This window comes from Lytechinus variegatus, chromosome 1, assembly GCF_018143015.1.
Source record: "Lytechinus variegatus isolate NC3 chromosome 1, Lvar_3.0, whole genome shotgun sequence".
NCBI classification, from domain to species: Eukaryota; Metazoa; Echinodermata; class Echinoidea; order Temnopleuroida; family Toxopneustidae; genus Lytechinus; species Lytechinus variegatus.
This window is the reverse complement of record NC_054740.1, coordinates 96681008-96692625: the sequence shown is the minus strand read 5'-3', so window position 1 is coordinate 96692625 and position 11618 is coordinate 96681008.

Here is an 11618-nt window from a genome sequence, read left to right as displayed (position 1 = left end):
CTCCCTCTTTCCTCAACTCAAGCCACTCAACCTGCACACTGCACCTAACACACTGTTGTGCACATCAGCTGCAGCAACCCTCTCCAGGACAGCTTGTTCAAATTTTGTCTGGAAGGGAAAAGAATGTTAAAAGTCAGATATTATAAATTTTCTCTCACTATCCTCCTTTTTTTCATGAGTTATATTACTCAATGTCCTTGAGTGGGATTCAATAGCTACTCCACAAAATGTCACAAACTGGAAGCTTTCACTCGCAAGGTAAAAAAACTGACATTCAAACATTGATTTTCTAATGGTAATAGACAAATCAATTTTACTTTGTGGGTGGACAGAATAATCTAATAATTGTGAATTTTAAAAAATGATCAAAATTATTCACTGAGCACTTTATGTTTGACAAAACTGCTATTAGAAATTGGTTTTATCTATGCTTTGAAGTGGCGTAATGCACCAAAAAATATCAAGGGGGCTAGATATGGCGCATCGAGTGAAATTCATTAAAAAATTTGCAAACGAGAAAAGGTTTTGACATTTTTAATACAAATTTCCATTTTGGTGAATGATTTTGAGATATTTTTCAGGAAATATCATCTCACCTTTATTTTCTCCAACCCAAAAGTCTTCGAAAAAATCCAGGGTTGGCATTCCCAACCTGAATTTCTGGAGAGTTTGGTGCTTCTACATCTAGCTCTTCCTCATCTTCATCTAAATCTTGGATTATTTCAACCCAAATTTTGTCTGGAAGGGAAAAGAATTTTAAAAGTTAGATATTATAAATTTTCTCTCACTCTCCTCCTTTTTTTCATTAGTTAAAATACTCAATGTCCTTGAGTGGGACTCAATAGCTACTCCACAACATGTCACAAACTGGAGGCTTTCACTCGCAAGGTAAAAAACTGAGATTCAAACATTGATTTTCTAATGGTAAGAGACAAATCAATTCCACTTTGTGGGTGGACAGAATAAGCAAGACCAGAATGCTTTTCAACCCAAGGATTGCTGAAATAATCATCATCAACAACCAATAATCATCATCAACATCGTCTTCACGGACATTTCAACTCATTACAGTGACTCTTTATTCCACGTGCTTCAACATCAACTTCATCATCCTCATCTAAATCTTGGATTATTTCAACCCAAATTTTGTCTGGAAGGGAAAAGAATTTTAAAAGTTAGATATTATAAATTTTCTCGCACTCTCCTCCTTTTTTTCATTAGTTAAAATACTCAATGTCCTTGAGTGGGACTCAATAGCTACTCCACAACATGTCACAAACTGGAGGCTTTCACTCGCAAGGTAAAAAACTGAGATTCAAACATTGATTTTCTAATGGTAAGAGACAAATCAATTCCACTTTGTGGGTGGACAGAATAAGCAAGACCAGAATGCTTTTCAACCCAAGGATTGCTGAAATAATCATCATCAACAACCAATAATCATCATCAACATCGTCTTCACGGACATTTCAACTCATTACAGTGACTCTTTATTCCACGTGCTTCAACATCAACTTCATCATCGCCATCATTGTGAACTTTAATTTAAGGAATCTTTGCCAGCCTACTTGGATCTTACTTGATTATCACAATTTCAAGAGATGTAATTTCATGTAATAAAAGTAAAATCAAATCAATTCATTGTTTTTTGTTGCAGTATCGTAACAATAGAGAAAAATAAAACAACAATGAACGCTGAAAATGTCATTAAAATCGGATGTAAAATAAGTAATGACATTTTAGAGTTTCGCTCATTTTTCACATAAGAATTCCATGCTCAAGTCAGTGATATGAAAATGAGAGTCGATGTCACTCACTCAATACTTCTTTTGTTTTTTATTGTTTGAATTATACAATATTTCAATTCTTATACAATTAAGGCCCTCTTGTTTGAACCACAAAATGTTATTAAAATTCCACGTGTTCAGGAGGGAATGAAACTTCCCATGACAATGAGGAGAAAATTGGGATATTTCATATTTACAAAAGAAATAGTGAGTGGGTAATGTCATCTGCCCCCTCATTTGCACACCTACCAGGATGTGCATGTTTGTGAAATTTAACAAAACTTTAAAATGTCATAACTTTCTTATTTTACATCAGATTTTGATGAAATTTCAGTATTATGCTTGTTTGAATTTTCTTTTTCCAATTGAATCATTTTTTGCTGGGTTAGACTTGTCCTTTAATGAAGACCTTATTAATGGTTTGTAAAAGACATGACTGAAATTGAACTTTTGACCCCTAAAAAGTTTGAACACAAATGAGAAAGCGACCTTTAGCCTCTCTCAATTGAACCCACCATCTTCATCAACAAATATTTGGCTTTAACAACTATATAATCATTCCTTTCAAGTTTGAACAATACTGATGAAGAAAGCAAATGACCTTTCGACCCCTAGATGACCTTTTACCTCATCAGCACACTTGCGGTTTTACCCAAGGCCAAGGATTATTGAACAAAGTGTGAGCACAGTTGATGCGGAAATAAAGAAATGCAAGCAAGTAAAAATAAAACCTTCACATTTTCATAACATACATCCCTTGTGTGAAAGTAGAATAGTCTTGACACCCATGTATCATACATGTACATTTAATAGCAAATGGGCAGATCTATTTCCTTTAGAGGGACAATTGATCTGAGATTGAGGGGAAAGGGCCATTTCTTTTATATTTATCTACTTTGTTTATTGAATTACTCATGTATTTTTCTTTTATTCTTGATTTTTCCAATGAATTTTCCTGCAGGCTTTTATTTAATCATAATTACTAAAAAATTAATCAGCCATTTGTGAATTCCATGACAGTTTCCAATGCAAGTAAATGATCTTCTCTGCAAAACAATAAATATGAACGAGTGCCTCTGGCGGTCTCACCTGCATCATGCGATTCAATATAGCAGCAGTGCTGACTTTGAAAACTACTATAAAATAATTTTTCACAAAAACACCATTCATATAATGATACAATACTATGTTCATTGACAATAAATTATGTTTGACCTTGATCATGCAACCTAAGACTTGTTAGTGATACTTGATTACCCACATATCCACATTTCATAAACTATATAAACTTTAAAAGTTATGACAGCAATGAGATGTTCAGTTATATAATTGATTACTGTTATATCCAAGTTTCATGAACTAGATCCATACACTTTCAGAGTAATGATGGTTATTGAACATATTGACCTTACCAGTGACCTTGGTCATGTGACCTGAAATTTGCACAGGATGTTTAGTGATTACTCTTATGTCCAAGTTTCATGAATCAGAATTATCAGATCCATAAACATTCAAGTTATGATGGTAATTTGTCAAATACATGTACCCCTAACATGGCCAAAACTTAATTTCCCTTTGACCTTGGTAATGTGACCTGAAACTCAAACAGGATGTTCAGTGAAACTTATTACTCTTATGTCCATGTTTCATGAATCACATCCATAAACATTAAAAGTTGTGATGGTAATTCAACAGATACCCCCAACTTGGCCAAAGTTCATTGACCTTCATTGACCTTGATCATGTGACCTCAAACTCACACAGGATGTTCAGTGAAACTTGATTATTCTTATGTCCATGTTTCATGAATCACATCCATAAACGTTAAAAGTTGTGATGGTAGTTCAACAGATAACCCCAACTTGGCCAAAGTTCATTGACCCTAAAGGACCTTTGACCTTGGTCATGTGACCTGAAATTCAGGCAGAATGTTCAGTAATACTTGATTAACCTTATGTCCAAGTTTTATGAACTAGGTCCATACATTTCTAAGTTATGATGGCATTTAAAAAACTTAACCTTCAGTCAAGATTTGGTGTTGACACCGCCGCACAGTGGGCCGGGGCGAAACAAAAGTGTGCCAAAAGTCATTTTGGGCAATTTCAGATTTTTAATTTTTGTCATGCCCAGCTGAAAGACAACACTTTGAAGAATACTTCAGCAAAATATTTCATTCAGGAATTTGCATAAAGGTTGTTAATTTCCTACCTCAAATCATAAAATGTGACATTTTGCCACGTATATGACAACTTACATGTAGTTGACAAACAAGCAATTTCACAGGTTTTTCATGTAGGAATCTGAAATGGCACCCGCATAATCCTGATACATTCTTTTTTTGTGTGAAAGGGTTCAAAGTAGATAAAAGACACATTTCAGGAGGTTTATAGGATAATTATTCCTTAAAATAGGCGGATAATCCATGTTTTTTGGTTTTACATTAGAAACTTTTAGATTTCCGTGGATTTCCATTTAAATTCTGTCATCATTTTCCCCGATGTCTAAGCTTGAAGTCGATACCAAATTTAGCTGCCCGTTTTCATGATCGAGCCAATTTTACTTGACACAACACCCCCAAAACCTGTTAAAAAACGGTCATTTTTATACCGCGCAGTCATCGCATCGCAACGTGTGGGGTGTATATTGCCGTTCACTTATGCAAGGCACGGACGATTCCCCTTCCATTCCATGAAAATGACATGAATTCCGGATTTAATGTAAACAAAATGAAGGTTGATAATGCATATAAGGGCTAACCGGCCCTTTTCCAGAGATGCATGTAAAAGCTACTTGTAGAATATTTTCAGCCAAAAGCCCTCCCCATAGTAAAACATTCATGGTGTTTTATACTCTGCGTTTTACCCAAGTTTAGACAGCTTTATAAAGTACGGTTAATACTTTTCAGATTTTAAAGTATATATTTAATTTAACGTTCATTAGATGCCATAAAATCTCATACACACTTTTTAGGCAAGTGAGATGCATAAACCAACATTCACTCTGGTCAATATTAAAGTAACACATAACAGAGTTTATATACCGCACATTGTTTAGCGTACTTTGTCTTTTCACAGATAGGTTTTAAGTAGCCAACAAAATTTGGTATGAAAGTGACGTCAAATCGGCTTTAAATTATATCCAGTCGATTCTACCCCCAAAATTACATGAGTCTACAAGTTAAAGGTCAAGTCCACCCCAGAAAAAATGAGGATTTCAATCAATAGAGAAAAATCTAACAAGCATAATGCTGAAAATTTCATCAAAATTGATGTAAAATAAGAAAGTTGTGACATTTTAAATTTTCGCTTATTTTTCTCAAAACAGTTATATGTACAACTCAGTGATATGCAAATGAGAGAGTCGATGATGTCCATCACTCACTATTTCTTTTGTTATTTGTTTGAATTATACAATATTTGAAATTTTACAGAATTGACAATAATGTAGAACTAGACTGAACCACATAATGTTAAACAATGTCCATTCCATTTTACATGACAAAGGGGAGAAAATTAAAATATTTTATGTTTCAACTAGTAGAATACAAAAGAAATAATAATAATATTCCGCATTTATATAGCGCTTAATACGTTGGAACGACGTCTCCAAGCGCTTTACAGACATATTATTACCCCGGTCATCGGATCCTTGCATGCCCGCATACAATGTATGCACCTTCTCCACTCCCTGGGGAGCATTCCAACAAGAGTTCCAAGACTCAATTGCTAGGCATACTATTTAGGCTTTCACATCCTACCGGGTACCCATTTAACACCTGGGTGGAGAGTGGCAAAGTGTGGATTAACGCCTTGCCAAAGGACGCTAGGCCATGGTGGGATTCAAACACACGACCCTCTGATTACAAGGCGAGAGTCAGAACCGCTACGTGGGTGATGTCATCAGTCCCCTCATTTGCATACAAACCAGGATGTGCATACATGTATAACTGTTTTGCAAAATTAAGCAAACTTTATAAGGCCATAACTTTCTTATTTTACATAGGATTTTGACAGAATTAACAGTTGGATTTTTCTCTTTTGATTCAAATCTACATTTTATTAGGGTGGACTTGTTCTTCAAGTGAAATATATCAAGGAATATAATTTTGGCGCACTTTCAACTTATTCTGGCCCACTTTGCACCGCTGTCGGAAAAGCGGCGCCTATAGTCTAATTCTGCTATGTAGGTAATAAAAAAACTGCACATTTTCAAATGTGTGGTATTTTTTGTGAGATGCGGTCTCAAAAGTCGTTCAAGAAAACAAGTGGAATGGCCTCTGGCATTCTCCCCTGCATTAAGCAATGCGATATAGCAGCAGTGCTTCCTTTGAATATAGCTAATGAATACTATTCACAGAAGAAAACACTGATATGATAATAAAATATATTGCCCATTGACCCAAAATGACCTTTCTCCATGATCATGTAACCTAAGACATGTGCAAAACAATCATTCATATTTCATACTAGATTATCCTTCTGTCAATGTTTCATGAGCTAGATCCATAAACTCCCTTGGTTATGATGCCAATTCAACTTATACTCCCAACATGGCCAGAGTTCATTGACCTTTAAATGACCTTGGATCTTTAACATGTTCCTGAAATGCATACAGGGTATTCAGGGATACACTGCTGCTCTTATGTCCAAGATTCATGATCTAGATCCAGGTATTTTCTTAAAAACTACAGATGTATGTTGTCATTAGGTACTCATTTTTTTGTAAATTATGTCGAGTTTTTCTTCTGAAATTTTACATTCTTTGTCAGTTATTATTAGTCAATTTCTTTCTTAACATAAAGTTTTTACATAATCCAAAGACTTCAGAGAGCAGTTTGTAAAAAAATATATAATATATAAAAGTGAGAAAAGGTTTGTTGGCAGTTTTTTCCAATTTTGATCCTTTGCCTACACATAACTACTTCTGTCATGTAAAATAAAAAATGATACCTGCAAGTAATCAACATATTTAACATGCCTCTTATTTCATATTGTTACATTTATCATACGTTTGATGTTTTAAATAACATACATGTGTAATTATAAAAATCACATTAACATAATGTAGTACAGTCATAATTTGACTGTTGAGAAAAGCTTTCTCAAGATTATAAACCTTTTAAGTCACTGCAGCCCATTTTATGTTCAGTGCCTCAAATAATGGAAGTTTTGTATCTGCATGTAATAATGGAAAGAGCTCTATAACAACGATTTGCAAAACTCAGAATAAACATTTAACACTGCATTTAAATGTTAAGATGCAGATACTTCAGTTACAATCATTGGCAGTTGTAAGCTGTGTCTCATTTAAAATAAAATACTTCTTTTTGTAATACATATGTTGTAATCTAAGCAGTTTTGCAGTTTTTATCCTTTAAGTTAAAAGTAAGTAGATTTTTTTCATACTTCATGGATTTTTTTGTAGAGAATATGGGAATAAAAATTGTAGATTAATGTAAAAAATCACAGTAACATAATGTAGTATAGTCACCCTTTGACTAAGCTATCTCTTATATTGTTCTCCAAAACTGAGAGTTTTGCATCTATATCTGTAGCAAAAGAGCTTTTTACAAGCTAAAATGATCCTAAACATATACAGTTGTAGTCTCTCTTTAGCTATTTTAAAGCTGTGACTAATTGAAAAAAAAAATGATTTGAATTATTTCTCTTACAATATCCATGAATACTTGTAATTGGCAAAGGGTTTGTTGGCAATTTTGATAAGGGATTTTTTCTCTTGGATTTTTTAAATATTTGAATGAAAAATCCCAGAGGGGAATTGTCTCTACTCACTGGGAATTCCCTATGGAATATTCCTTCATAGGCCTATGTATGATAGAATTAAGTTCAGATACATGATTCCTCAAATTTATTTTTAATTGTCCATTTTTACTGGATTTTAATTACAAAATATGTGGTTAAGAACAATATTAGGGGTGAAATGTATAACATCAATATCGATGTCATTGTAAGAGTAAGGGGGGGGGATAATTACCCTTTTTTTCGAAGAAACTTTTAAAAAATAAAAAAAATCGAAAGAATCTGATTTAAATTAAAAAAAATCGCCAACCCTGCTATCCTCCTTACTTCAATGAACACACTGCTGAGATCCACATGATAAAAAGTTAAAATGCTACACTAAAGAATACAATTGACACTCGCTCATGCATGAAATTTCAATTTAGTAATTCATGAAATTTGCTCTAACAATTCAAATTGAATTTGAAGACCCTTTTTTTGCTTGTAAATTTTTTCTGGTGCAAAATATCCTTTATATCCTGTTGAGGACCTTTTTTTGTAAATCCTTTATTTGTGGTTGTTGAAGACCTTTTCTTTTTTTTGGCTTGTCAAATTTTTTGGCGGCCGATTTTGCCAATCCCCCCCCCGTGAAAAATCCTAGGTACACTACTGGCACCAGCCCCCAAAAGTTCTATAACTGAGAACAAAAAAGACAAGATAAAAGGACGATAAAAGATATAATATGCCCCCCCTGCCTAACCACCACCCCGTTATGCCCCTAGCATTCTTTCCTGATCCTCTCTGCATTCATTTCTCTTTTATTTCCTTCTCTCTTTTACTTTCCTTCTTTTTCAAATTTTCTTTCATTCCTTCTTTCCATAAAATTTTCTTTGCTCCCTTCTCCCTTCCTCTCCTTTTTCTTGTCACTCTTGATCTCCTTCCATTATTCTTTTTTTAATTTCAACCTTCCTCCATTCTTTCTTCCCTCTCTTCATCCTTTCTTCATTTTTTTTTATATTCTTTCCCTTCCTCCCTTCCTGTTTATCTTGTTTTTTCAAAGAATGAAGGGAACATTTTTCTTTCCTTTTTTTCTTCCTCCTTTTTTTTCATAATTTCCATTCTCTCCCTTTATTTTTTCTTTCATTTATTCATTCATTCATTCATCTTCCCTTCCTTTCTTTCTTTATTAATTTCAAAGAATGATGGAAACCTTTTTTCTTTCTTTTACTCATTCTTTATCTTTCCTTTATTACCTTTCTTCATATTTTTCCTTCAGTTTCCCCTTCATTTTTTCTTTCTCTCCTTCCCTTTTCTTCACTCTCCCTTTATTCTCAATCATATTTTTTGTACAAGTCTAATATACTTTAGCCTCACTAGCGTACCTACGGGAGGGGCAGGGGGGGGGCAATGATCGGCAATCTGCCAAAACCCATGCAAAGGACGTATCCCTGCCCCCCCTTGACGAGCTTGAAAGACCTTTTTTGCCCCCCCCCCTCCCCTCCCCGACGAGCTTGAAGACCTTTACTGCCGCCCCTGACGAGCTTGAAGCCCTTTTTTTTTGCTTGTCAATTTTTTTGGAAAATCCTAGTACACCACTGTTTAGCATTCTTTGTTGATAGTTTTTATTAAGACCTGGCTCAGTCAATCCGGCTTAGTCAATCCGCTAGCGCTTGTGCATCGCGCTTTGTCGAATGTCCCATATTTCATTTTGTGAAATCTGGTCACCCTGTGTGCCATTGGCATTGCATCTCTCGATAGGTCGGCCAATATCGCTCTGATTAGCTTCTACACCTCGCGCAAATCGGACTCTAAACAGAAAGTGTTGGGGCAAAAAGGATATCCTTTACAAACTTTTTTAATTTTGTTATATATCATCCCCGCAAATTTGACCCTAAACACGTAATTTTCCTAGTGAAATAGATACCCTTTTTTCATTATTTTTGTGTTTCTGACACCCTTATCATGTTGCGTACGTAACGTGCCCTATCGTGAAAAAGACATCCTTTTTACATGTTTTTTTTTTTTGGGGGGGGGGGTCGCGCATGGTATCCACTCGTCAATGTAAGTGCCCCCGGGGTGGGGTGGGACCGGGGGGGCGAAGGATAGAAAGTGGGGTGTAATCTCTATTGAGAATTTTGAACGCATGTGTAACCTAGACTACTACATAGGCGGATCCGGGAGAGGGGCCCGCCCCCCCCCCCCCCCCTCCCCTTGGCGGAGCAAAAAAAATCAGGGGAAAGAAAAAACAGAAAATAAGGGAACATAGAGTAGAAAAAGAAGGGGAAACAAAATAGGAGGAAGACAAGTGAATGAAATTATTGAGGGGAAGACTTGGAAATGATAATAATAATGTCACTATGTAAATTTACGCTCGCGCTTTGCTTTTGCATTGCCTTTTAGGTGATTTAATCTTGCTCAATATAATGGAGCTAAAATATCAAACTTTGAAGTCAATTAATACATTCTTTAAGAGATCAAACACATTGTTTTATATGGAACGGGGAAAATTATAGAGTTAAAGAAAATACTACAATTATGATTATGCTTTGGGAGGTTTACGTATGACCGATCCTAATATTTTTGCTTTGTCACAAAAAATGACTTGGGTCAAAATGCTCCATGATGACATGTATCAAAGTTTATGGAAGTCGATCCAGTAAATTAAAAAAAAGTTCTGTCAGAAAGAGGATTATGGCGAGCCCATGCTCCAGAGAGTGTTTTAAATAAACTTCCATTATATAAATAGGCCCTACAGTTGTCGGAGAACGTGGCAAATATTCAGAGAGGGCAGTCCAGGCGCGTAACCAAGTAGGGGCGGTCACCCCCCCCCCCCCACCCAAAAAAAAGGGGGAAAGGAGAAAAAGGAGCAAAAGGTTTATAGCCTTGTTGTTTTTTGCTTCTTTTTGGTCAAAAAATAAAACCATAAACGACACATTCTTCTCTCTTCATACACAATCTTGCTTCCGCGCTTCGCGAGGGAAAAAAAATATCAAAATTGCCATTCCCTTTTGTTTCCCACACCTTTTTTGTACTCCATTCTTCACCTTCCCGCGCATCAGTGGAATCGTATATTCTTGCAAGAAATTATAAAGTATACATGGGTGTAACGAGTATGAAAAGTTGGCGACACACAATTTTGGCTCTTCAGTTCGGAGTGAGTAAACATTAACGTCACTCCCCGACACTAGCGTACCTAAGGGGGGGGGGGGCAGGCTGCTCAAAACATACTAACGATAGCGCTGTACGCTCGCATTTTGATTGATGCGTTATACTTCAATACACTCATGTATGCATCTTATTCATAATTACAAAGTGCTTTAAATGTCCAGTTAAACAGGACATAATATTAACAGATTTCGCGCTCTCATTTTTATAGGCTTAATATCAGATTTATAGATTGATTTAGTAATGATATTGTCCCTTTTTCACAATTGAATGTCGACAAGTTTCATCTCGCGCTTAGAAAGAGAAAATAAAATAGTAAGATAGACATTCATAATCAACAAAATTAACTTCGAGCGGCCGATCGGGGAAAATGTGGCTGAAAAAAGTCCGGCCCTTCCCCCCCCCCTTATTGGCGAAGGTTGGATCCGCCCCTACTACTAGTATCACAAGGGTAAAAATCTATACTTTGCTCTTGAATGATCGACAATAATCTAACCACTTATGATTTACAGTATAGTTGCGAACTCACGCATTTAATTTTCACCACCTCTCGCTTTTTTCTACTTTCCTAACAATAGAATTTTCCACTTTTTCACTAACCTAATACCAGTATATAAATTCAAGAAGTTTTACCAAAAATGCACGAATTAATTGACCATACCAAACTCTTAATAGATATGGTTTGAGCATGGTTAGGTGCACATCCTGGGGAGGTAGAAATATTTAAAGGGGTACTCCGGGCTGAAAATATATCTAAAATTCACAGAGCAAAATGCTGATATTTCATAAATCGGATAACAAATAACGAAGGCATTGAATTTAAAGTTTAGAAATATTTTGGTGAAAATAGTCATAATAGTAACAATGCTAACATTTATAAGGCACGCTTCATACGGGTGTTTCAAGCGCACCGGTTGGCTGACTAAAA